Raw genomic sequence first — 24,838 nt, 5'->3', positions numbered from 1 at the left:
GACTGGTAAAACAACATGAGATGGGAAATGCGGAACCAGGATTTGTTGCAGACATAACTGAAAGGAATATAAATGAAAGACATGGAGAAAACAATAATGAAACGTGGGCGACGGTGGTTTCAAGGAGGAAACAAGAAAGAAAAACAACTGGACAAGAACGGAAAGGAGATCTACAATCAACTGAAGGTATTGGAATTGAGAAAGAAGTTGGAGAAAAAAGAAATGTTTTATCTCAACGACAACAAATGATACAGAAATTAAGCAAACAAACAAGGTATCAGAGGGAATACAAGAAAGAAGCAACATTAACAATGACTGTTAAAGATATAGAAAATATAACAATACTAATGATAATTAAAGCAGTTGAAGAGAAAGTTGGAATGGGAAAATTGATCGGACTGAGAAGAAAAAATAATTATGATTTTGAAATGACTATGGAAAGTGAGATGGACTGTGATTTGCTGTTGAATGGAATAATGATAAACGGACAAGAATGTGAGATAAGGAAATTGTGTGCAACAGAAAGAATGGTGTCTTTCTTGAGTCTGCCCAGCTATATAGAAGATGAGGAAATCAGTCAAAAACTAATCAATTGGGGTGTAACTCCCATTCTACCACTAAGAAGAAGATATCATCCCGGGACAACGGTGGCAGACGGAACACGATTTTTGAGGGTAAAGTTTCCACAAGAGGTGACGTCTTTACCATACAACACAAGCTTCAGGACTGAAGAAGGAGTGCAGTACTTCAGAGTGATTCACGATAATCAAGTGAAGACATGCAGGATCTGTGTAAGTCCGGAGCATGAAAAAAAGGACTGCCCACAATTCACATGCAGAAATTGTCTTGAGCAGGGGCATTATGCGCGAGACTGTAAAGTCCCGCGGTGCCAAGGCTGCCAAAAGACAATGTTAAGATGCAGATGCGAGATAGAAGACGAGGAAAATGAAGATCCAGGAATGGAAATACAAGAGGTAATGGGAGTTACAACAATTGAGAGGTTAAATGACTCACAAAGGCAGACGCAAGGAGAGGACGAGAAACAAGATGACGAGGAAGAGGAGAACAACAACATAGATGAGAATAAAGAAAAGAAGGAAGATGAAGAACAAGGAATGGAGATGGGAGGAGGAGCGAACAAAGAGGATATAAATTTGATTAAAGAAGGATTTTCTAAGGAACAGGACGATGTGGACACTAATGAACTGGACTACGAAAAAGGACAAGAAAAAGAAAAAGCTGAGGATAAGGGAATAAAGACACTGACTGAGGTAAGAGGAGCAGACAATGGGGGGGAATTCGTGGAATGGAAAACAAAGGAAAAGAAAGACTGAATAGATGTGTAAAAACAAGAAAAGATGGCTTAGACATTCAACAGGTTCTTAAAAGGCAGAAGATAAGAAGAGAAGAGCAAAAGACTGGAGAGGAGGAAAGCTGAAATGGGTGAAGTAAAAAATACTTTTTTGAAAGACAATGAAACGGATTGAATGGTGGGTTTTGGTTTTTCCAATCTTTTCTTTAATGAGCTCTATATCAATTGTATCGCTGAATGCTAGAGGATTATCCAAATGTCAAAAGTTTGAAAGATTAATGTGTCTGACCAAAAAATGTGATGTGCTATGTTTACAAGAAACGAAATGGGAAGATAAAATAAGTGATGAAATTAGAAAATTATGGAACGGAGAAATATATAGTAACTGTGATATGGAAAGGAAGAGAGGGGTAGCTATTTTAATAAGAAAAGGAGTATTTGAAGAAGTAAATATAGATTATAAAGACACAAAGGGAAGAATAATAATTGTTAAATTTGTGTGTAATGGAAAAGAAATGAAAGTGTGTAATATACATGCACCAAATGATGAAAGAGATAAATTTAATTTTTACAGGGATATGAATGAGTTAATAGAAAAACATGACAACATTATGGTGTTAGGTGATTTTAACACTGTAATACAGAGAATTAATGTAGATGATTCAATGGGATTTAGAAGAGATAGAGGGAGGAATGAACTACATAACATAATGGAGAAATATAATATGGTGGATGTGTGGAGAGAGAGGAATGGTATGAAAAGAGAATATTCAAGAAGACAAATTGTTGACAGAGTTCTAAAGCAAAGTAGAATAGACTTATTTTTATGTAAGAAAAAGGAAGCATATTATGTCACTAAGGCGTCTTACAAAAATTATAGTGAGAGTGATCATGATTTTTTATGGATATTGATGAATTTTAATGAGGCTGACAAAGGACCAGGGGTGTGGATATTAAATGCAGAACTTCTAAAAAATGAAATATACAGAATGGAAATAGAAAGTATAATAATTAATAGTGTAAATGAGGAAATGTATGAAATGGAAAAAGGGTTTTGGTGGGACATTCTAAAAAAAAGAATAAAAAAATTCTCAATGGAATATTCAAAAAAATGGCAAAAAGTCAAAAAGATGAAAGAAAATAAGATCAAAAAAGAGTGGGATGAAGAAATGAGGAAAGTAAATGAGCATAATGAAAATATTGATAAGATAATAGAATTACAGGAAGAATTAAAGAAAATAGAAGAAGAGAAGTGTAAAGGAGCAATAATAAGAAGTAGGGCGAAAGACATTGTAGAAGGAGAAAGAAGTACGAAATATTTTTATGAATTAGAAAAAACAAGACAGAGAGCAGATATAATAAAAAGTATTAAAACAGAAGATGCAAGGATTGTAGAAGATAAAACAGGAATTTTGGAAGAAGTCAGAGAATTCTATAAGCATTTATTTACCAAAAATGAGATAGTTTTAGAAGATGAGGAATTTGTATTAAGTAAAATACAGGTTAAAGTTAATGAGGGAGACAAAGAAATGTGTGAGAGTGAGATTACGGAATTAGAAATAGGAATTGCAATTGATCAACTGAAAAATGGTAAAAGTCCAGGAATAGATGGATTAACAGCTGAATTTTACAAGGTTTTTAAAGATGTGTTATGTCCAATTTTAAATGAAATATTTATAGATAATTTTAAAAAAGGGAATTTAACGAATAGTATGAAGAAAGGTATGGTGAAAATAATTTACAAGAAAAAAGGTGATAAGAGAGACTTGAAAAACTACAGACCACTAAGCATGTTGAATACAGATTATAAAATATTAGCCAAAATTTTAGCCAATCGATTAAAAATAGTAGTACCAAATATAATTACTACAAATCAAGCATATGCTGTTCTAAAAAGAGATATTACTGATGTCATTAACAATATAAGAGATATGATATGGTACATGAAGGAGGAGAAAGAAACAGGATATATAATAAGTGTGGATTTAGAAAAGGCTTTTGATAGAGTTGAACACAAATACTTGATACATGTGATGGAGAGATTTGGTTTTGGGGAGAATTTTTTAAAATGGATAAAATGTTTATATACAGATATAAGTAGTTGTGTAAAAGTGAATGGTTTTTTAACTAAAGATTTTAAAATAACGAGATCAATCAGACAAGGTTGTCCTATGTCAGCAGTGAAAGTGTGCTGGGCCCAGAAGTGGATGGATTGAAACCATCCTCTGCTAAGATTGTTTCACTTTTATATGTGCTCAGGTGCTGCAAGACAAGTTAGAAATGTGTGCCAGAATCAAGTGATGTTGAAAAGACCAGTGTACGGGCTCTACATCAAGGCGAGCAGAGTGGCGCAGCGGAAGCGTGCTGGGCCCATAACCCTAGCACGGATTTGTGTGCCCTCTCTCCACAGTAATAAAAAGCGCCGCTAGCCCATTTTTTTCAATTCGGACGGCCGGCACCACCTGATGTGAGCCAGTGGTGCGCCGTGGTCGTATAGTGGTTAGTACTCTGCGTTGTGGCCGCAGCAACCCCGGTTCGAATCCGGGTCACGGCAGGCTTTTTGTTCACTGAGCTCCTTTCTGCCACCTCCATTTTTCGTACGGGTGCGGTGCCAGTTAAACTATACCAACAACGCAGGCAGCAGAGGCTGGCTTTCGGGGTCAACAAAGAAGGCTCGAAGTGCACGAGTCACTGATGGGGCCAAAAGAGCTGAAGCCATCTTTGTTTGATCCCGTCCAGGGTTTGTATCCCGTCATGGACGAGAGAGCGCTGTCTTTCCATGCTGGCTAAAGAAATTTGAAGCCGCGAAGCTGGAAGCGCAAAGGCTGCAAACACAGACCACGACGAGGCGCGCGTCGTTCCACTGCACACTGGCGGGTGGCCAGATTGACTCTGCTCTTGACACTATAGTGTAGCTGTGCTGTGAGCAGAGCCCCCAAAAATACAGGTCACTCGCAAAGGTTCCCCTCCATGGAAATCTTTAGTAAAAGGCGAAAGATTTATGCGCTGATGACGAGAAACTCGAGATGTCTCCAGTCAAGAGAGCAGGTGGTCCACAGGCAGGCGTAGTCTTGGCCGAGAGGTTAAAGCGATGGACTTGAAATCCATTGGGGTCTCCCCGCGCAGGTTCGAGCCATGCCGAATGTGGTCGGGCATTCCCCCTTTTACCTTTAGCTTCTTGCGACGGTGGTTGGGCCTTCCAAGGCCTTTGGCCTTCGCTCTCTCTGACGTAATTGCGTGCAGCCTTTGTCCCGTAGCTCCTGTGGCAAGTGAGCTTCTGCCAGGCGGCTTGTGGAGAAAGTGTTCTTATATAAAAAGTAAGAGGCGCACAAAATACAAAAGCCCGGATAGCTCAGTAGGTAAAGCATCACACTTTTAATCTGAGGGTCCAGGGTTCAAGTCCCTGTTCGGGCAAAGGGCCATCTTCTTGTCGGAGGCCTCAGCTTGCAGTCGTGCCGGTCCAGCACTGCCGTGTGTCGGCGTACGCTTAAAGATGTTAAAGAGTTCACATACAGTGTTTGCTTCATGAATTTTTCGTTGCTTGTGGTGGGCTGTTTTCCCCTTTAGGAGTTTTACGCTAGGCGATTTCAGTAAAGCGGTAACCAGTTCATTGTTTTTTCAGCCAACTTTGAGGTCGACAACGGGACAGAGGACGTCAGGGTCGCCGTAGTCATGGCCGAGTGGTTAAGGCGATGGACTAGAAATCCATTGGGCTCTCCCCGCGCAGGTTCGAATCCTGCCGACTACGCTCTTCACCGGTGCTGAGGAGAAGTAGGCAGGCCCTTTTCTTCCGTGTCCCTAGCACGGCTTTGTGTGCCCTCTCTCCACAGTAATAAAAAGCGCCGCTAGCCCTTTTTTTTCAATTCGGACGGCCGGCACCACCAGATGTGAGCCAGTGGTGCGCCGTGATCGTATAGTGGTTAGTACTCTGCGTTGTGGCCACAGCAACCCCGGTTCGAATCCGGGTCACGGCAGGCTTTTTGTTCACTGAGCTCCTTTCTGCCACCTCCATTTTTCGTACGGGTGCGGTGCCAGTTAAACTATACCAACAACGCAGGCAGCAGAGGCTGGCTTTCGGGGTCAACAAAGAAGGCTCGAAGTGCACGAGTCACTGATGGGGCCAAAAGAGCTGAAGCCATCTTTGTTTGATCCCGTCCAGGGTTTGTATCCCGTCATGGACGAGAGAGCGCTGTCTTTCCATGCTGGCTAAAGAAATTTGAAGCCGCGAAGCTGGAAGCGCAAAGGCTGCAAACACAGACCATGACGAGGCGCGCGTCGTTCCACTGCACGCTGGCGGGTGGCCATATTGACTCTGCTCTTGACACTATAGTGTAGCTGTGCTGTGAGCAGAGCCCCCAAAAATACAGGTCACTCGCAAAGGTTCCCCTCCACGGAAAACTTTAGTAAAAGGCGAAAGATTTATGCGCTGATGACGAGAAACTCGAGATGTGTCTCTATGCCCTTGGACCTGTGCGCTCACTGTGGTAAACCACTACGCTCACCAAGGGTAATCTAGGGTGCCGACACCTGCCAACATGATTTTCGTCACCCCCCTCACTCCAAATGGGAGAAGTAAAAGTTAGGAAAGTCCCTTCCCTCACCCAGTATTCACAAACCCGATCAAGGTAATGTCATCTCTTTTTTCATGCCCCCGTATTAGAGGCCAAAAAAAATATTAAATGAAATAAAGCGGTCCAAATAATGACCCACTGTAATGTGTAGCATTCAAGATATTGAGAGACTTTAGCTCGTGGCGGGTCAATCTGTTTTTTCTTGGAGTAGGGGCTCGTTTTGGCAAGTTGGGTGCAGTCGCGTGTGCTGGGAGCGAAGAACAGCAAGCGCAACTCTTCGTTAGTATAGTGGACAGTATCTCCGCCTGTCACGTGGAAGACCGGGGTTAGATTCCCCAACGGGGAGACCTAGTTCTCTGCTGCTGTTGAACGACTCATCCAAAAGCTTTTGGTGCAGACAGAGGTCACAGAAGGAGTTCTGCTTCGAGGTCAACCGCAGCCGAAAACAATGCGTTGGCCGGGAATCGAACCCGGGTCAACTGCTTGGAAGGCAGCTATGCTCACCACTATACCATCAACGCAGGCGCTCGGTATCAGTTTTAAGCAATCATAAAAGAATGCTCGAATCCGGGTCACGACAGCCATTTGCTGTTAAGCGACGGGGACGTCCAGCTCCTTTTTGCCAACTCACCCTTCAGTTGAATTATGCGCCTGAAGCTCGGCGGCATCCTGTGCTGCCCGCCTCCAGCCAAGAGAGCAGGTGGTCCACAAGCAGGCGTAGTCTTGGCCGAGAGGTTAAAGCGATGGACTTGAAATCCATTGGGGTCTCCCAGTGCAGGTTCGAGCCATGCCGAATGTGGTCGGGCATTCCCCCTTTTACCTTTAGCTTCTTGCGACGGTGGTTGGGCCTTCCAAGGCCTTTGGCCTTCGCTCTCTCTGACTTAATTGCGTGCAGCCTTTGTCCCGTAGCTCCTGTGGCAAGTGAGCTTCTGCCAGGCGGCTTGTGGAGAAAGTGTTCTTATATAAAAAGTAAGAGGCGCGCAAAATACAAAAGCCCGGATAGCTCAGTCGGTAAAGCATCACACTTTTAATCTGAGGGTCCAGGGTTCAAGTCCCTGTTCGGGCAAAGGGCCATCTTCTTGTCGGCGGCCTCAGCTTGCAGTCGTGCCGGTCCAGCACTGCCGTGTGTCGGCGTACGCTTAAAGATGTGAAAGAGTTCACATACAGTCTTTGCTTCATGAATTTTTCGTTGCTTGTGGTGGGCTGTTTTCCCCTTTAGGAGTTTTACGCTAGGCGATTTCAGTAAAGCGGTAACCAGTTCATTGTTTTTTCAGCCAACTTTGAGGTCGACAACGGGACAGAGGACGTCAGGGTCGCCGTAGTCGTGGCCGAGTGGTTAAGGCGATGGACTAGAAATCCGTTTGGGTCTCCCCCTGCAGGTTCGAATCCTGCCGACTACGCTCTTCACCGGTGCTGAGGAGAAGTAGGCGGGCCCTTTTCTTCCGTGGCCCTAGCACGGCTTTGTGTGCCCTCTCTCCACAGTAATAAAAAGCGCCGCTAGCCCTTTTTTTTCAATTCGGACGGCCGGCACCACCAGATGTGAGCCAGTGGTGCGCCGTGATCGTATAGTGGTTAGTACTCTGCGTTGTGGCCGCAGCAACCCCGGTTCGAATCCGGGTCACGGCAGGCTTTTTGTTCACTGAGCTCCTTTCTGCCACCTCCATTTTTCGTACGGGTGCGGTGCCAGTTAAACTATGCCAACAACGCAGGCAGCAGAGGCTGGCTTTCGGGGTCAACAAAGAAGGCTCGAAGTCACTGATGGGTGCACTGCACGCTGGCGGGTGGCCAGATTGACTCTGCTCTTGACACTATAGTGTAGCTGTGCTGTGAGCAGAGCCCCCAAAAATACAGGTCACTCGCAAAGGTTCCCCTCCACGGAAAACTTTAGTAAAAGGCGAAAGATTTATGCGCTGATGACGAGAAACTCGAGATGTGTCTCTATGCCCTTGGACCTGTGCGCTCACTGTGGTAAACCACTACGCTCACCAAGGGTAATCTAGGGTGCCGACACCTGCCAACATGATTTTCGTCACCCCCCTCACTCCAAATGGGAGAAGTAAAAGTTAGGAAAGTCCCTTCCCTCACCCAGTATTCACAAACCCGATCAAGGTAATGTCATCTCTTTTTTCATGCCCCCGTATTAGAGGCCAAAAAAAATATTAAATGAAATAAAGCGGTCCAAATAATGACCCACTGTAATGTGTAGCATTCAAGATATTGAGAGACTTTAGCTCGTGGCGGGTCAATCTGTTTTTTCTTGGAGTAGGGGCTCGTTTTGGCAAGTTGGGTGCAGTCGCGTGTGCTGGGAGCGAAGAACAGCAAGCGCAACTCTTCGTTAGTATAGTGGACAGTATCTCCGCCTGTCACGTGGAAGACCGGGGTTAGATTCCCCAACGGGGAGACCTAGTTCTCTGCTGCTGTTGAACGACTCATCCAAAAGCTTTTGGTGCAGACAGAGGTCACAGAAGGAGTTCTGCTTCGAGGTCAACCGCAGCCGAAAACAATGCGTTGGCCGGGAATCGAACCCGGGTCAACTGCTTGGAAGGCAGCTATGCTCACCACTATACCATCAACGCAGGCGCTCGGTATCAGTTTTAAGCAATCATAAAAGAATGCTCGAATCCGGGTCACGACAGCCATTTGCTGTTAAGCGACGGGGACGTCCAGCTCCTTTTTGCCAACTCACCCTTCAGTTGAATTATGCGCCTGAAGCTCGGCGGCATCCTGTGCTGCCCGCCTCCAGCCAAGAGAGCAGGTGGTCCACAGGCAGGCGTAGTCTTGGCCGAGAGGTTAAAGCGATGGACTTGAAATCCATTGGGGTCTCCCAGTGCAGGTTCGAGCCATGCCGAATGTGGTCGGGCATTCCCCCTTTTACCTTTAGCTTCTTGCGACGGTGGTTGGGCCTTCCAAGGCCTTTGGCCTTCGCTCTCTCTGACTTAATTGCGTGCAGCCTTTGTCCCGTAGCTCCTGTGGCAAGTGAGCTTCTGCCAGGCGGCTTGTGGAGAAAGTGTTCTTATATAAAAAGTAAGAGGCGCGCAAAATACAAAAGCCCGGATAGCTCAGTCGGTAAAGCATCACACTTTTAATCTGAGGGTCCAGGGTTCAAGTCCCTGTTCGGGCAAAGGGCCATCTTCTTGTCGGCGGCCTCAGCTTGCAGTCGTGCCGGTCCAGCACTGCCGTGTGTCGGCGTACGCTTAAAGATGTGAAAGAGTTCACATACAGTCTTTGCTTCATGAATTTTTCGTTGCTTGTGGTGGGCTGTTTTCCCCTTTAGGAGTTTTACGCTAGGCGATTTCAGTAAAGCGGTAACCAGTTCATTGTTTTTTCAGCCAACTTTGAGGTCGACAACGGGACAGAGGACGTCAGGGTCGCCGTAGTCGTGGCCGAGTGGTTAAGGCGATGGACTAGAAATCCGTTTGGGTCTCCCCCTGCAGGTTCGAATCCTGCCGACTACGCTCTTCACCGGTGCTGAGGAGAAGTAGGCGGGCCCTTTTCTTCCGTGGCCCTAGCACGGCTTTGTGTGCCCTCTCTCCACAGTAATAAAAAGCGCCGCTAGCCCTTTTTTTTCAATTCGGACGGCCGGCACCACCAGATGTGAGCCAGTGGTGCGCCGTGATCGTATAGTGGTTAGTACTCTGCGTTGTGGCCGCAGCAACCCCGGTTCGAATCCGGGTCACGGCAGGCTTTTTGTTCACTGAGCTCCTTTCTGCCACCTCCATTTTTCGTACGGGTGCGGTGCCAGTTAAACTATGCCAACAACGCAGGCAGCAGAGGCTGGCTTTCGGGGTCAACAAAGAAGGCTCGAAGTCACTGATGGGTGCACTGCACGCTGGCGGGTGGCCAGATTGACTCTGCTCTTGACACTATAGTGTAGCTGTGCTGTGAGCAGAGCCCCCAAAAATACAGGTCACTCGCAAAGGTTCCCCTCCACGGAAAACTTTAGTAAAAGGCGAAAGATTTATGCGCTGATGACGAGAAACTCGAGATGTGTCTCTATGCCCTTGGACCTGTGCGCTCACTGTGGTAAACCACTACGCTCACCAAGGGTAATCTAGGGTGCCGACACCTGCCAACATGATTTTCGTCACCCCCCTCACTCCAAATGGGAGAAGTAAAAGTTAGGAAAGTCCCTTCCCTCACCCAGTATTCACAAACCCGATCAAGGTAATGTCATCTCTTTTTTCATGCCCCCGTATTAGAGGCCAAAAAAAATATTAAATGAAATAAAGCGGTCCAAATAATGACCCACTGTAATGTGTAGCATTCAAGATATTGAGAGACTTTAGCTCGTGGCGGGTCAATCTGTTTTTTCTTGGAGTAGGGGCTCGTTTTGGCAAGTTGGGTGCAGTCGCGTGTGCTGGGAGCGAAGAACAGCAAGTGCAACTCTTCGTTAGTATAGTGGACAGTATCTCCGCCTGTCACGTGGAAGACCGGGGTTAGATTCCCCAACGGGGAGACCTAGTTCTCTGCTGCTGTTGAACGACTCATCCAAAAGCTTTTGGTGCAGACAGAGGTCACAGAAGGAGTTCTGCTTCGAGGTCAACCGCAGCCGAAAACAATGCGTTGGCCGGGAATCGAACCCGGGTCAACTGCTTGGAAGGCAGCTATGCTCACCACTATACCATCAACGCAGGCGCTCGGTATCAGTTTTAAGCAATCATAAAAGAATGCTCGAATCCGGGTCACGACAGCCATTTGCTGTTAAGCGACGGGGACGTCCAGCTCCTTTTTGCCAACTCACCCTTCAGTTGAATTATGCGCCTGAAGCTCGGCGGCATCCTGTGCTGCCCGCCTCCAGCCAAGAGAGCAGGTGGTCCACAGGCAGGCGTAGTCTTGGCCGAGAGGTTAAAGCGATGGACTTGAAATCCATTGGGGTCTCCCAGTGCAGGTTCGAGCCATGCCGAATGTGGTCGGGCATTCCCCCTTTTACCTTTAGCTTCTTGCGACGGTGGTTGGGCCTTCCAAGGCCTTTGGCCTTCGCTCTCTCTGACTTAATTGCGTGCAGCCTTTGTCCCGTAGCTCCTGTGGCAAGTGAGCTTCTGCCAGGCGGCTTGTGGAGAAAGTGTTCTTATATAAAAAGTAAGAGGCGCGCAAAATACAAAAGCCCGGATAGCTCAGTCGGTAAAGCATCACACTTTTAATCTGAGGGTCCAGGGTTCAAGTCCCTGTTCGGGCAAAGGGCCATCTTCTTGTCGGCGGCCTCAGCTTGCAGTCGTGCCGGTCCAGCACTGCCGTGTGTCGGCGTACGCTTAAAGATGTGAAAGAGTTCACATACAGTCTTTGCTTCATGAATTTTTCGTTGCTTGTGGTGGGCTGTTTTCCCCTTTAGGAGTTTTACGCTAGGCGATTTCAGTAAAGCGGTAACCAGTTCATTGTTTTTTCAGCCAACTTTGAGGTCGACAACGGGACAGAGGACGTCAGGGTCGCCGTAGTCGTGGCCGAGTGGTTAAGGCGATGGACTAGAAATCCATTGGGGTCTCCACGCGCCGGTTCGAATCCTGCCGACTACGCTCTTCACCGGTGCTGAGGAGAAGTAGGCGGGCCCTTTTCTTCCGTGTCCCTAGCACGGCTTTGTGTGCCCCCTCTCCACAGTAATAAAAAGCGCCGCTAGCCCTTTTTTTTCAATTCAGACGGCCGGCACCACCAGATGTGAGCCAGTGGTGCGCCGTGATCGTATAGTGGTTAGTACTCTGCGTTGTGGCCGCAGCAACCCCGGTTCGAATCCGGGTCACGGCAGGCTTTTTGTTCACTGAGCTCCTTTCTGCCACCTCCATTTTTCGTACGGGTGCGGTGCCAGTTAAACTATACCAACAACGCAGGCAGCAGAGGCTGGCTTTCGGGGTCAACAAAGAAGGCTCGAAGTCACTGATGGGTGCACTGCACGCTGGCGGGTGGCCAGATTGACTCTGCTCTTGACACTATAGTGTAGCTCTGCTGTGAGCAGAGCCCCCAAAAATACAGGTCACTCGCAAAGGTTCCCCTCCACGGAAATCTTTAGTAAAAGGCGAAAGATTTATGCGCTGATGACGAGAAACTCGAGATGTGTCTCTATGCCCTTGGACCTGTGCGCTCACTGTGGTAAACCACTACACTCACCAAGGGTAATCTAGGGTGCCGACACCTGCCAACATGATTTTCGTCACCCCCCTCACTCCAAATGGGAGAAGTAAAAGTTACGAAAGTCCCTTCCCTCACCCAGTATTCACAAACCCGATCAAGATAATGTCATCTCTTTTTTTCATGCCCCCGTATTAGAAGCCAAATAAAAATATTAAATGAAATAAAGCGGTCCAAATAATGACCCACTGTAATGTGTAGCATTCAAGATGTTGAGAGACTTTAGCTCGTGGCGGGTCAATCTGGTATTTCATGGAGTAGGGGCTCGTTTTGGCAAGTTGGGTGCAGTCGCGTGTGCTGAGAGCGAAGAACAGCAAGCGCATGTACCTTCCAGCGATCAGCCGGCTGAACAATTCCTAACATTTCCTAACAAGATTTGAATACTTCCGAACGTTGTCTGAACATTTCTGAACGAAGTCCGAACGAGGTGCATACTCCTTTGTAACTACAACCGAACAGGTCCTAACGCAAATCCTAAAGCTTCGAACAAGTGGGGCAAAGCAGCCAATCAATTCCTACCGAGAGGAAAGAGCTAATCGGTCATCAATCTCGCTGCTGATTGGCTGAATGAGTTTTGTGACATTCCAGCTGTTTACTGGACATCTGCTAACCGGAGATCGAAGATAAGCAAGATTATCAAATTACAAATCCGTAACACTAATGTTAACCTATTTGTTCAAACATCAAATTATGATTTTATTCCGATCGGTACATGCTTGCGTAGCAAAGTAAGCTAACTTAAAACTGACGTGTATCAGTTATCGCTAGCTAATGCTAATTAACCCTTTGATGCATAACATGGGTCATAAGTGACCTGACTGAGTTTTTATTTTCGATATTTTTGCAAAAATTTTATTTCATCATTCAGTATTCCAAGTATTCAGTCCCTGTTATTTCAGTCATGGCTGAGTAATTCTTTTCTGAATGTATGTAATTATTATATAACTAGTTTTTAATTTCCACAAATCGTTGTTCATTTTCCTTTCATACTTTATATAAAAACACAGTTTTTGTAATTTTACATGAAAATCTATTTGAACATTTTTGCAAGTAGAAACTTATTTACTGCAGAAAATAATTAACCTGCCATATTTTTTTACCACTTAACATGTCTTGCATGTTTTTTTTTTATATTTGATGCACAGTGTTGGGGAGGTTACTTTGGAAATGTAATAGATTACAGATTACAAATTACCCTATTTAAAATGTAATAAGTAGTGTACCTTTTCAATTACTTTAGAAAAGTAAAGTAACTAATTACATCTGATTACTTTTTGATTACTTTTAAGTTTCTAATGGATATTTTCAACTAAATAATTTTCAAGCATTTATATCAAGCAGGTGTGACCTTACAGTAGTTTACTGTTAGAATTTCAAAATCTTTTATCACTTGAATTAAGATTATATTAATTTAATTTTAAAGTACAGCCATCACAAAACCAGACCTTATAACAAAAAAATTGTTTAATGTTGTTACAAAATCAAAATTTTGCATAGCTATGACAGGACACACTGGCAAGTAACAATGCCTTGAAAAACTTAAATCTTAAAAAAAGATTTCTTTAAATATCTAAATTATCTATTTAAAATAATAGATAATTTGTAAACTTAAATGAAAACATGGCTCCTACATAATTATTTTTAGTTATATTTAAGAGAAAACACAATTCTAGATTATAATAATGTAGTAAAAACACGTTTTTTTCTTCTGACTGATATAATATATTTTTTTTACAAATCTGCATACTATTATTATTTTTTTTACCACTATGTGTGAAGGGAAATCATTATACCATACAGGGCTAATAATTATTTCTCACTAACAGAAGAAAGAATAGATTCTAGAATAGATACTGCCAAATCCAAACAGACTCCATCATTGAAGCTGTGTCATAAAATCCATGGTATTGTTTTTTTTTTTTTTTTTTAAATAAAGTTACATTTCATCTAAAACACTGCTTAGATTCAGTGACCAACTGGGGTGCTTCACTAGATAATAGCTCGATTTTGCAAAACAAAATGGGACAAACTAATTGAGAGATTTGTCCACTAGGTGGCACGTTAGGTCAACATCGATCATTACAGAGAAAAGTTTCAAGCCCTTGAGAAAAATAGATCTATATTATTCGAAAATAAACTAAACTGCAGCGGATTTTCATCCTTCAAATCATTAATCACGTTTCAGCTGAAAATCACGCAGTAGTCTAAACACTGATTTTACAAATTACACTCAAAATTAAAATGGGTTAATCTGATAAAATCGCAAGTTAGATCTGACATTACCAACCTTATTCAAGGAGAAAAAATGCAATTTTTTTGTGAAAGGGTTCATAAATACAAGTGTGTCTGGTAAAGGCAGCTAGCAGGCTAGCTAATTTGTTATGAATGTTTTTAATATTGGTCTCCAACACACAAAGGGGACGATGAACGCGCTGACAAAGAGGATTAACCTAATTGGCAGACGTGGTGCACCCCAAATTCAAACCAATCAAAAGCATCAGAATAGCACCGCTTTAATAAATGGCCTTAGCAGAAGGCATCGTGCATATCAAAAACAGGCAAAGCAACAGATTAATATTATTCAACATATCCCAGATTTTTAAAGAAAATTTTTAGATGAACCCCATTTGTAATCTTCTAACTGTAATTTAATTACACATTTTTCTAAGTAACTTTAACGAATTACTGTTACATTTATTTTGTAATTAAATTACGTAACGGCGTTACATGTAACTAGTTACTCCCCAACACTGACCATCCAATTAATATTAAAATCACCAGACATCATACATTCACAGCAGTTATCAAGAGTAGAAAGAAGATTCTTCAGTTCATTATAAAACTTTCAATAAGTAAATTCTGTATCTGATCTATTTTTGGTCATATACTTCTTATATTTATATGTCCTCCCAGTATTCCTTTAAATTTATTCCCAGAGTTCCAGATGACTTTAGCATGATTCACAGTTTGAAAGAGTCTTGACTTCTTCTGTTTCAATATTGCATTTAATTTATTGCATGCCTTTTAGCCCTCGTAAAACTCTGTTGGCATTTGTCCGTTATTGCAGACGGGCCATTACGGTAATGACAATCTGTAACTGGCATATAAGGATTAATGTGAGGCATAGAACTCACCTCAGTGTCCATGTAAGTGATCTCAGATTGATCAAACACTACAGGTCCTTTTCAAAAAAATTAGCATATTGTGATAAAGTTCATTATTTTCTTTAATGTACTGATAAACATGAGACTTTCATATATTTTAGATTCATTACACACAACTGAAGTAGTTCATGCCCTTTATTGTTTTAATATTGATGATTTTGGCATACAGCTCATGAAAACCCCAAAATTTAAAAAAATTAGCATATTTCATCCGAGCAATAAAAGAAAAGTGTTTTTAATACAAAAAAAGTCAACATTCAAATAATTATGTTCAGTTATGCACTCAAAACTTGGTCGGGAATCCTTGTGCAGAAATGACTGCTTCAATGCGGCGTGGCATGGAGGCAATCAGCCTGTGGCACTGCTGAGGTGTTATGGAGGCCCAGGATGCTTCGATAGCGGCCTTAAGCTCATTCAGAGTGTTGGGTCTTGCGTCTCTCAACTTTCTCTTCACAATATCCCACAGATTCTCTATGGGGTTCAGGTCAGGAGAGTTGGCAGGCCAATTGAGCACAGTAATACCATGGTCAGTGAACCATTTACCAGTGGTTTTGGCACTGTGAGCAGGTGCTAGGTCGTGCTGAAAAATGTAATCTTCATCTCCATAAAGCTTTTCAGCAGATGGAAGCATGAAGTGTTTCAAAATCTCCTGATAGCTAGCTACATTGACCCTGCCCTTGATAAAACACAGTGGACCAACACCAGCAGGTGACATGGCACCCCAGACCATCACTGACTGTGGGTACTTGACACTGGACTTCAGGCATTTTGGCATTTTCCTCTCCCCAGTCTTCCTCCAGACTCTGGCACCTTGATTTCCGAATGACATGCAAAATTTGCTTTCATACGAAAAAAGTACTTTGGACCACTGAGCAACAGTCCAGTGCTGCTTCTCTGTAGCCCATTTCCTGCACACGCCTGTACACGGTGGCTCTGGATGTTTCTACTCCAGACTCAGTTCACTGCTTCCGCAGGTCCCCCAAGGTCTGGAATTGGTCCTTCACCACAATCTTCCTCAGGGTCCGGTCACGTCTTCTCGTTGTGCAGCGTTTTCTGCCACACTTTTTCCTTCCCACAGACTTCCCACTGAGGTGCCTTGATACAGCACTCTGGGAACAGCCTATTCATTCAGAAATTTCTTTCTGTGTCTTACCCTCTTGCTTGAGGGTGTCAATGATGGCCTTCTGGACAGCAGTCAGGTCGGCAGTCTTACCCATGATTGCGGTTTTGAGTAATGAACCAGGCTGGGATTTTTCAAAAGCCTCAGGAATCTTTCGCAGGTGTTTAGAGTTAATTAGTTGATTCAGATGATTAGGTTAATAGCTCGTTTAGAGAACCTTTTCATGATATGCTAATTTTTTGAGATAAGAATTTTGGGTTTTCATAAGCTATATGCAAAAATCATCAATATTAAAACAATAAAAGGCTTAAACTACTTCAGTTGTGTTTAATGAATCTAAAATATGTTAAAGTCTAATGTTTATCAGTACATTACAGAAAATAATGAACTTTATCACAATATGCTAATTTTTTTTAAAGGACCTGTACTGCCACTGCCTTTACTCCTGCTAGACAGCACAGCTCTGCATTTTCCACTTTGTCCAAAATTGGTAACTTCAGCCGCTGCCCAAGTTCACCTGTTGATTCATTAGCCAGCGCCGCGTCTCCATGGACGGACCAGTCCCGTCACCCCTCCGCACCTCCCCAGGCAATCCCCACCGACAGCCAGGGACAGCACACACTCCGGCTCCATCGGGACAAACGCCATCCAGCATCGGAGTCAGGGTAAATTGCGGAGATGTTATAGACAGGGTGACAGTGCTTAATAAAATGTTAAATTGCTCCAATACTTGAACAGGGAAGACACACATATTGGACGATAGAGACCCAACAGAGACAGAATGCACAGACTTTGATTTTAATATAAGGGGTAACTGGGAACACAGGTGCACAGAATGACGAACTGGACTAAAGAAAAGGAACAGGACCAAAAAAGGGCACACAGAAACAGAAACAGGTCCATATTCCTGGCATATCATCCCCCTTCTGGAAGGCGCATCCTTGCTCTGATGGAAAAACAGAAGGAGAAGAATGGATCCTGGGAGGAGCCTGTCTCTGTATGTCCTTGTTAGGGGTGGCACGGTTCACAAAACCCACGGTTCGGTTCGTATTGCGGTTTTAGGGTCACGGTTTTCGGTTCTGTACGGTTCTTGTTTTTATTTTTCATTTTAATCTTTAACACTCCAGAAGTTTACTTTGGCATATGAAATGTAGCTTGATTATCCACAATTTAGGATACATTATTAAAAAAAAAAAAGTTATATCATGTAGCCTAATCATGCACAAACTGAACTGGACTTGACATTATTGAGACCATCTCTGAGGAAAGCTAGGGGAGATTTGATACAGCAAGAGAGAAGACATTGATGACATGCTTTTCATTTATTTGACAAAAACAGGACAATGTGTATCTCTACAGGAATTTGTGTGCCTTTTTAGTAGCCTGGCTAACGCCAGACCACGTTATGACTTCGTCATGATTCGTCATGACAGACTAGCAGCGTGAATAAAATCGCGCTGCGCAAGGCAGGATGGGGAAACCCAGGCTACCTTTATAGCACATAAAGACTGAACTGAAGAATTAACTTGCATGTCTACCAACACACTGGCGTGATGTCTTCTCAGATGAACTGACAAATAAAGATGAAATCCAAAATGTTCCCACACACCTGACCTGGCTAAGGGGCCGTTCACATGAAGCCTCTTTTGCGCACTCAAGTTTGTTATTTCAAATGTTGACGCGTCGCGTGGTATGCTCGTTTTTTCCAGGCGCGTACGTGCCGCATCGAGATAAAAACATCTCAACTTTTCAAAATTCCGCAAGCTCACCGCAGACCATGTGACATGAACCAACCAATCAGCTTCATCCTTTCCTTTAATAAAATTGAAAGCACAGCCAAGTTGGATGAACAGCGTATCATACCTGGCGCATCTTCCAACTCCGGGCAGCCTTCCTTATCTCTCCCACTTGCCATTTCTACACGTGACGTAACCTGCAGCACTCCACTTTTACTGTGTGTATGTCTACACACACCTCTTATTTCGCGCAAAAAGGACACTCACGAGGCTACATTGCGCATGCGTTGAACCGTTGAACCGTGCGGTGCACACACGCACCGAACCGAGACAAGCGAACCGAACGGTTCGGTTGTTTTTCATGTACCGTGCCACCCCTAGTCCTTGTGTCTCCTTCTCTTTCTCAGGGAACAAGGGTTGTAGTTGTAACCCGAAACAGTGATGTTAAAAATGCTAACAATGTCCTTTATTGTGTTTCAACCAAAAAACTGCACTTCCTGTGAGATCTCTTTTCAATTCATGATATACAAATGTGAAGTTCTTACATTGTAGACAGAGCAAACGCATTGTCCATATTCCTAATTATTACTTGCTCTTTTATGCATTACAGTGTCAACTAGCTATATTGTGTTGACTTTGCTTAAAGTGTACTATGGACAAAACATAATGCTTTAAGATGTGAAATAGAATGTTCCATTATATACATTTTGTTTGAAACTCTTTCTACACTAAGGGGATCTGTTAGGCTACTCTCTATTATGAATTTTCATGTGCCTGTCAAGGCTTCCTTTTAGACTAAAACAGTTTCCACACTGAGAGCATGTGTAAGGCTTCTCTCCAGTATGAACTCTCATGTGCTTGTTAAGGGTTCCTTTTTGATTAAAACTCTTTCCACACAGTTTGCACGAGTAAGGCTTCTCTCCAGTATGAACTCTCATGTGCTTGTTAAGGGTTCCTTTTTCACTGAAACTTTTTCCACACAGTTTGCATGAGTAAGGCTTCTCTCCTGTGTGGACTCTCATGTGTCTGTTAAGGCTTTCTTTTTGATTAAAACTCTTTCCACACTGTTGGCATGTAGAAGGGTTCTGTAACGTATCTGGTCTTCCCTGTCATCATGAACTCTTGCACCACACTTCATGGACTACAATCCCCATAAGCCACTGCACCAATCACTGCACACATCTGTTCCTCATTTCCCACTGAACTGATTGCTGCATACACCTGTTTATCATTTACCCACATGTATTTAAGCCACTCTCACACACAGCCACCTTGCGAAGTCTAATTGTTCCCATGGTCATTATTCTAAGCGTGTTTCTCTGTATTGGATTACCTGTGTATGACTCTGGACTGTGTACCCCGTTGTTGATTCCTGCTGCCTGCCATTGCGACCACTGATTGAGTATTGAACTGTTTCCCGGATTACCTACGTTGTTCCTGTTTTCTGGCGTTTACTCCTGCCTGTCGACTATTCTAATAAAGCCTTGCAAATGGATCCGCACGTCTCTGACTCCTCCTTGTGACAGAAGACTTCGCCACACCCGGATCCAGCGGCTTTATCCACCTACATCTCAACATGGACCCAGTCGACCAGCTTCTGCTCCTCCGACAAGGTAATCTCCCCATTAAGGAATATGTCCACAGATTCTGTGAGTTGTCACTTAATTTACCATTTCGTGATGAAGCTTACCTTAAGGACTTATTCCGCCGGGGACTTAATGAGCCAACTAAGTCTATGTTGCCAGGAGGAGAATTCAAATGTTCTGTGGAGGACTATATGCAGTATGCGTTGCTGCTATGTGGCTCTAAGTCAACTGTGGATGTTTTAAAGGAGCCACAGCACAAGAGGTCTGCTAGCCCAGAACCACAGCAGCCACACTTTACCACGGGGTGGCAAAGGTTAATTTCTAGCGTGGAGGACCCACCGCTGCTGTCGGCTCGAGCAGCTGGTCTCCCAACCAGCCTTCCAGAGTCTCCGCTGGTCCCGCCCGGCCTTCCAGAGTCTCCGCTGGTCCCGCCCAGCCTTCCAGAGTCTCCACTGGTCCCGCCCGGCCTTCCAGAGTCTCCGCTGGTTCCACCCAGCCTTCCAGAGTCTCCGCTGGTCCCGCCCGGCCTTCCACAGTCTCCACTGGTCCCGCCCGGCCTTCCAGAGTCTCCGCTGGTCCCGCCCGGCCTTCCAGAGACTCCGCTGGTTCCGCCCAGTCTTCCAGAGACTCCGCTGGTTCTGCCAAGCCTTCCAGAGACTCCGCTGGTTCCGCCCAGCCTTCCAGACACTCCGTTGATTCAGCCCTGCCTTCCAGAGACTCCGCTGGTTCCGCCCAGCCTACCAGAGTCTCCGCTGGTTCCGCCCAGCCTTCCAGACACTCCGCTGATTCAGCCCTGCCTTCCAGAGACCCCGCTGGTTCCGCCCAGCCTTCCAGAGACTCCGCTGGTTCCGCCCAGTCTCCCAGACAATCCGCTGGTTCAGCCCTGCCTTCCAGAGCCTCCGCTGGTTCAGCCCAGCCTTCCAGAACCTCCGCTGGTTCCGCCCAGCCTTTCAGAGACTCCGCTGGTTACATCCAGTCGTCCTGAGATTCCTGTCTGCCCGGTTCTGGTCACGGAGCTCAAGCATGGACTGTTCCCACCCACCCTCCCTGCTGCTCCAGTCCTGCCACCTCTGTCTCCTGACAGTCCCTCTACTCACCCCCATCCCACCTTCGTGGCAGAGGACTTGCCGTGGGACTGCCAGTCGCCATCGGTGTCCAGACTGAAGGACCCCTCACCATCACCTCCAGTCTCAGAGTCCTGGACTCCACCTCGGTCCTCCGACCCTGCGGCTCCACCCCGGCTCTGTGCTCCCTCGTCTCCGTTGTCGGCCGTCGGCCCAACAGCTCCTCCGGGCTCCATCGTCTCTCCGGCTCCGCCCCGGTCAGTCGTCACCCCACCTTCGCCTCTGGACTCTACTCCTCCGGCTGCGCCTCGTCACTCCGTCCTGCCGGCTCTGTGGACCTCCTCCCTCCCGTGGGCACAGCCTCGATCCTCTGTCACTCCGGCTCCGCTGCGTACCTCCGGACCTCCATCTCCGCCGGGGTCGCCAGAGCCTTGGGTTCCGCCTTGGCCCTCCGGATCCTCTGTGTCGCCCAGGACCATCGACTCTCCGGTTCCGCCTCGGGCTCCACCGGCTCCACCTCCGTCGGTCGGCCCCATGCAGGAGCCAACCCTTCCTCCTCCATGGCTTCTCCCTCCGTCGGCTCCGCCTCATTTCGTGGTTCCAGTACCACTACATGGACCTGGCCCTCCATCCCTCCCCCTGTTCCGCCTCCGCTCCACCACCCTCAAGATTGTAAAGGTGGTTAGAGCGTCTGGAAGCCGCTCCTTGTGGAGGGGCTATGTAACGTATCTGGTCTTCCCTGTCATCATGAACTCTTGCACCACACTTCATGGACTACAATCCCCATAAGCCACTGCACCAATCACTGCACACATCTGTTCCTCATTTCCCACTGAACTGATTGCTGCATACACCTGTTTATCATTTACCCACATGTATTTAAGCCACTCTCACACACAGCCACCTTGCGAAGTCTAATTGTTCCCATGGTCATTATTCTAAGCGTGTTTCTCTGTATTGGATTACCTGTGTATGACTCTGGACTGTGTACCCCGTTGTTGATTCCTGCTGCCTGCCATTGCGACCACTGATTGAGTATTGAACTGTTTCCCGGATTACCTACGTTGTTCCTGTTTTCTGGCGTTTACTCCTGCCTGTCGACTATTCTAATAAAGCCTTGCAAATGGATCCGCACGTCTCTGACTCCTCCTTGTGACAGGTTCTCCATTGTGTGGATTTTCTGGTGGATTTTAAGGTTTCCACCTTCAGCAAAACTCTTTCCACACTGTTTGCATCTGTAAGGCTTCTCTCCAGTGTGAACTTTCATGTGTCTGTTAAGGTGTCCTTTTAGAGTGAAACTCTTTCCACACTGTTGGCAGGTGTAAGGCTTCTCTCCAGTGTGAATTCTTCCTTTTTGAGAGAAACTGTTTTCACACTGAACGCAAGAAAAATAACTCATAGTTCCTGTAGTTTGAGCTCTTTTTTGTTTAGAAGTTTTTTCAGACTCTAAAGAACAAAAAGATTTTTCTCCAGATACAAAATCATGAAGATTCTCAAACTGAACTTTCTCTTCAGTTTCATTTAGATCTTCTCTCTCCTCTTTCAGCGCTGTTAGGTCTAAAGTGGAAAAACAAAGAAATAAAAGTTAACCCCAGTTTAATGGCACAAAACATTTAATATCAAAACATGTAGATATTCAATTCAATTCAATTCAAGTTTATTTGTATAGCGCTTTTTACAATACAAATTGTTGCAGAGCAGCTGTACAAAAGTTTTAGGCAACTACAATATATTTAGTAGCTTATTAGTGGTGAATACTGTATGTTGAGTCGATGTACGTATGATATAAATATTAAATCAGTAACTGTGTAATCAAACAGATGATGAACACTAATTGCAATGGTTATGTGCTGTAATCAACTTGTAGGAAAATTATGTAGTGCTGTATGTTGTTTCAAGGCTGGCATCATCTGCGGTCCTCTGAGGGGTTGGCATCATCTCTTCTTCTGAATCCGGGCTGAATCTTGTGTAAACCCTAGTTACCACGGGATGGAAATCCCGTGGCAGAGACAGAGAAACAAAGAAATAATTAGCGTAGCTGCTGTTCCAACTTCCGACCAAACAAAAATGATGGTTTAGCCCAAGCTGAAGAATATTAATGTGCAATTGATCAGATGTAACTGAAATTACAACGTTATGAGATACATTATGTGAATGCTTGGCTAAAGAGATGAGTCTTTAATCTAGATTTAAACATAGAAAGTGTGTCTGAACCCCGAACGTTATCAGGAAGGCTATTCCAGAGTTTGGGAGCCAGATGAGAAAAGGCTCTCCCTCCTTTAGTGGACTTTGCTATCCTAGGTACTACCAAAAGTCCAGAGTTTTGCGACCTTAAGGAGCGTGAGGGATTGTAGCGTAGTAGGAGACTAGTTAGGTATGCAGGAGCTAAACCATTAAGGGCCTTATAGGTAAGAAGTAAGATTTTGTAAGTGATACGGAACCTTATAGGTAGCCAGTGCAGAGACCGTAAAATTGGGTTAATATGATCATATTTTCTTGACCTGGTAAGGACTCTAGCAGCTGCATTTTGGACTACCTGTAGCTTATTTATTGAAGAAGCAGGACAACCACCTAGTAGTGCATTACAATAGTCCAGTCTAGACGTCATGAATGCATGAACTAACTTTTCTGCATCAGAAACAGGTAACATGTTCCGTAGCTTAGCAATGTTTCTAAGATGAAAGAATGCTGTTTTTGTAACATAGGAAATATGATTTTCAAAAGACAGGTTGCTGTCTAATATAACACCCAGATTTTTGACTGTAGAGGAAATAACAGTACATCCATCTAGTTGCAGGTTGCAGTTTAAGAGATTTTGTGTACTGTTTTTTGGTCCAATAAGTAATATCTCAGTCTTATCTGAATTCAACAGTAGAAAATTATTGGTCATCCAGTCTTTCACATTTTTAACACACTCTGTTAACTTTGCTAAGTTAGAGGTTTCATCTGGTCTTGTTGAAATATATAGTTGAGTATCATCAGCATAACAATGGAAACTAATCCCATATTTCCTAATAATATTACCGAGGGGTAACATGTAAATTGAAAATAGTAGGGGACCTAGGACAGATCCTTGTGGCACTCCATACTTTACTGGTGTTAGCTGCGATGACTCCCCGTTTAAATAAACAAAGTGGTAGCGATCGGACAGGTATGATCTGAACCATCCTAAAGCCTGCCCTTGAATACCTGTTTAGTTTTGTAATTGATCTATGAGTATTTCATGATCTATAGTGTCGAACGCAGCACTAAGATCAAGTAAAACTAGCAATGAAACGCAGCCTTGATCTGACGCAAGTAGCAAGTCGTTTGTGATTTTTACAAGTGCAGTTCCTGTGCTATGATGGGGCCTGAAACCTGACTGAAATTCTTCAAATATATTATTATTTTGCAAGAAGGAGCACAATTGAGCAGACACAACTTTTTCTAGAATTTTAGACATAAATGGAAGTTTAGAAATGGGTCTGTAATTTGCCAGTTCACTAGGGTCTAGCTGTGGTTTCTTAATAAGAGGCTTAATAACCGCTAGTTTGAATGGTTTTGGGACATGACCTAAAGATAACGATGAGTTAACAATATTAAGAAGCGGTACTTCTGCAACAGGTAACAACTCTTTTAGTAATTTAGTGGGTACAGGATCTAATAGGCATGTTGTTGGTTTAGATGTGATGATAAATTTATTTAAATCTTTCTTTTCTATAGTTGTAAAGCACTGAAGTTTTTCTTTGGGTGTAATGACTAATGTTGAAGTATCAGTTGCTGTATTATCTATATTAGTTATTGTATTTCTAATGTTGTCTATTTTATCAGTAAAGAAATTCATAAAGACATTACTATTAAACTGTGCAGGAATATTCAGGTCAGGAGGTGTTTGGTTATTTGTTAATCTAGCCACTGTGCTAAATAAAAACCTTGGATTGTTTTGGTTTTTTTCTATGAGTTGGTGGATATACTCGGCTTTAGCAGCTTTTAAAGCCCGTCTATAGCTGGACATACTGTTTTTCCATGCAATTTTAAAAACTTCTAAGTTAGTTTTTCTCCATTTACGCTCAAGATTACGAGTTTCTTTTTTGAGAGAATGGGTATTACTGTTGTACCACGGCGCAGTACGTTTTTCTCTAACCTTTTTTAGCTTGATTGGGGCAACAGCTTCTAATGTGTTAGAGAA

General features: G+C 44.2%; 9 non-coding genes across 9 annotated transcripts; 4 read left to right on the top strand and 5 right to left on the bottom strand.

The window, feature by feature from the left end:
• The first annotated feature begins 3,794 nt into the window (after positions 1-3,794).
• trnah-gug (transfer RNA histidin (anticodon GUG)) lies at positions 3,795-3,866 on the top strand. The gene has a single exon. It is a non-coding gene; the product is annotated as a tRNA-His (tRNA).
• A 359-nt stretch (positions 3,867-4,225) lies between these two features.
• On the bottom strand, positions 4,226-4,340 carry LOC141311298 (U5 spliceosomal RNA). The gene has a single exon (XR_012348762.1). It is a non-coding gene; the product is annotated as a U5 spliceosomal RNA (small nuclear RNA).
• Positions 4,341-5,645: 1,305 nt separating this feature from the next.
• On the bottom strand, positions 5,646-5,760 carry LOC141311303 (U5 spliceosomal RNA). The gene has a single exon (XR_012348766.1). It is a non-coding gene; the product is annotated as a U5 spliceosomal RNA (small nuclear RNA).
• Positions 5,761-7,437: 1,677 nt separating this feature from the next.
• trnah-gug (transfer RNA histidin (anticodon GUG)) lies at positions 7,438-7,509 on the top strand. Its single transcript has one exon. It is a non-coding gene; the product is annotated as a tRNA-His (tRNA).
• A 191-nt stretch (positions 7,510-7,700) lies between these two features.
• Positions 7,701-7,815, bottom strand: LOC141311302 (U5 spliceosomal RNA). The gene has a single exon (XR_012348765.1). It is a non-coding gene; the product is annotated as a U5 spliceosomal RNA (small nuclear RNA).
• Positions 7,816-9,492: 1,677 nt separating this feature from the next.
• trnah-gug (transfer RNA histidin (anticodon GUG)) lies at positions 9,493-9,564 on the top strand. Its single transcript has one exon. It is a non-coding gene; the product is annotated as a tRNA-His (tRNA).
• Positions 9,565-9,755: 191 nt separating this feature from the next.
• Positions 9,756-9,870, bottom strand: LOC141311301 (U5 spliceosomal RNA). The gene has a single exon (XR_012348764.1). It is a non-coding gene; the product is annotated as a U5 spliceosomal RNA (small nuclear RNA).
• A 1,677-nt stretch (positions 9,871-11,547) lies between these two features.
• On the top strand, positions 11,548-11,619 carry trnah-gug (transfer RNA histidin (anticodon GUG)). The gene has a single exon. It is a non-coding gene; the product is annotated as a tRNA-His (tRNA).
• Positions 11,620-11,810: 191 nt separating this feature from the next.
• On the bottom strand, positions 11,811-11,925 carry LOC141311230 (U5 spliceosomal RNA). The gene has a single exon (XR_012348695.1). It is a non-coding gene; the product is annotated as a U5 spliceosomal RNA (small nuclear RNA).
• Between the last annotated feature and the right edge of the window lie 12,913 nt (positions 11,926-24,838).

This window comes from Garra rufa, unplaced genomic scaffold (assembly GCF_049309525.1).
Source record: "Garra rufa unplaced genomic scaffold, GarRuf1.0 hap1_unplaced_003, whole genome shotgun sequence".
Classification (NCBI taxonomy): domain Eukaryota; kingdom Metazoa; phylum Chordata; class Actinopteri; order Cypriniformes; family Cyprinidae; genus Garra; species Garra rufa.
This window is presented reverse-complemented; position numbering and strand designations above follow the sequence as displayed.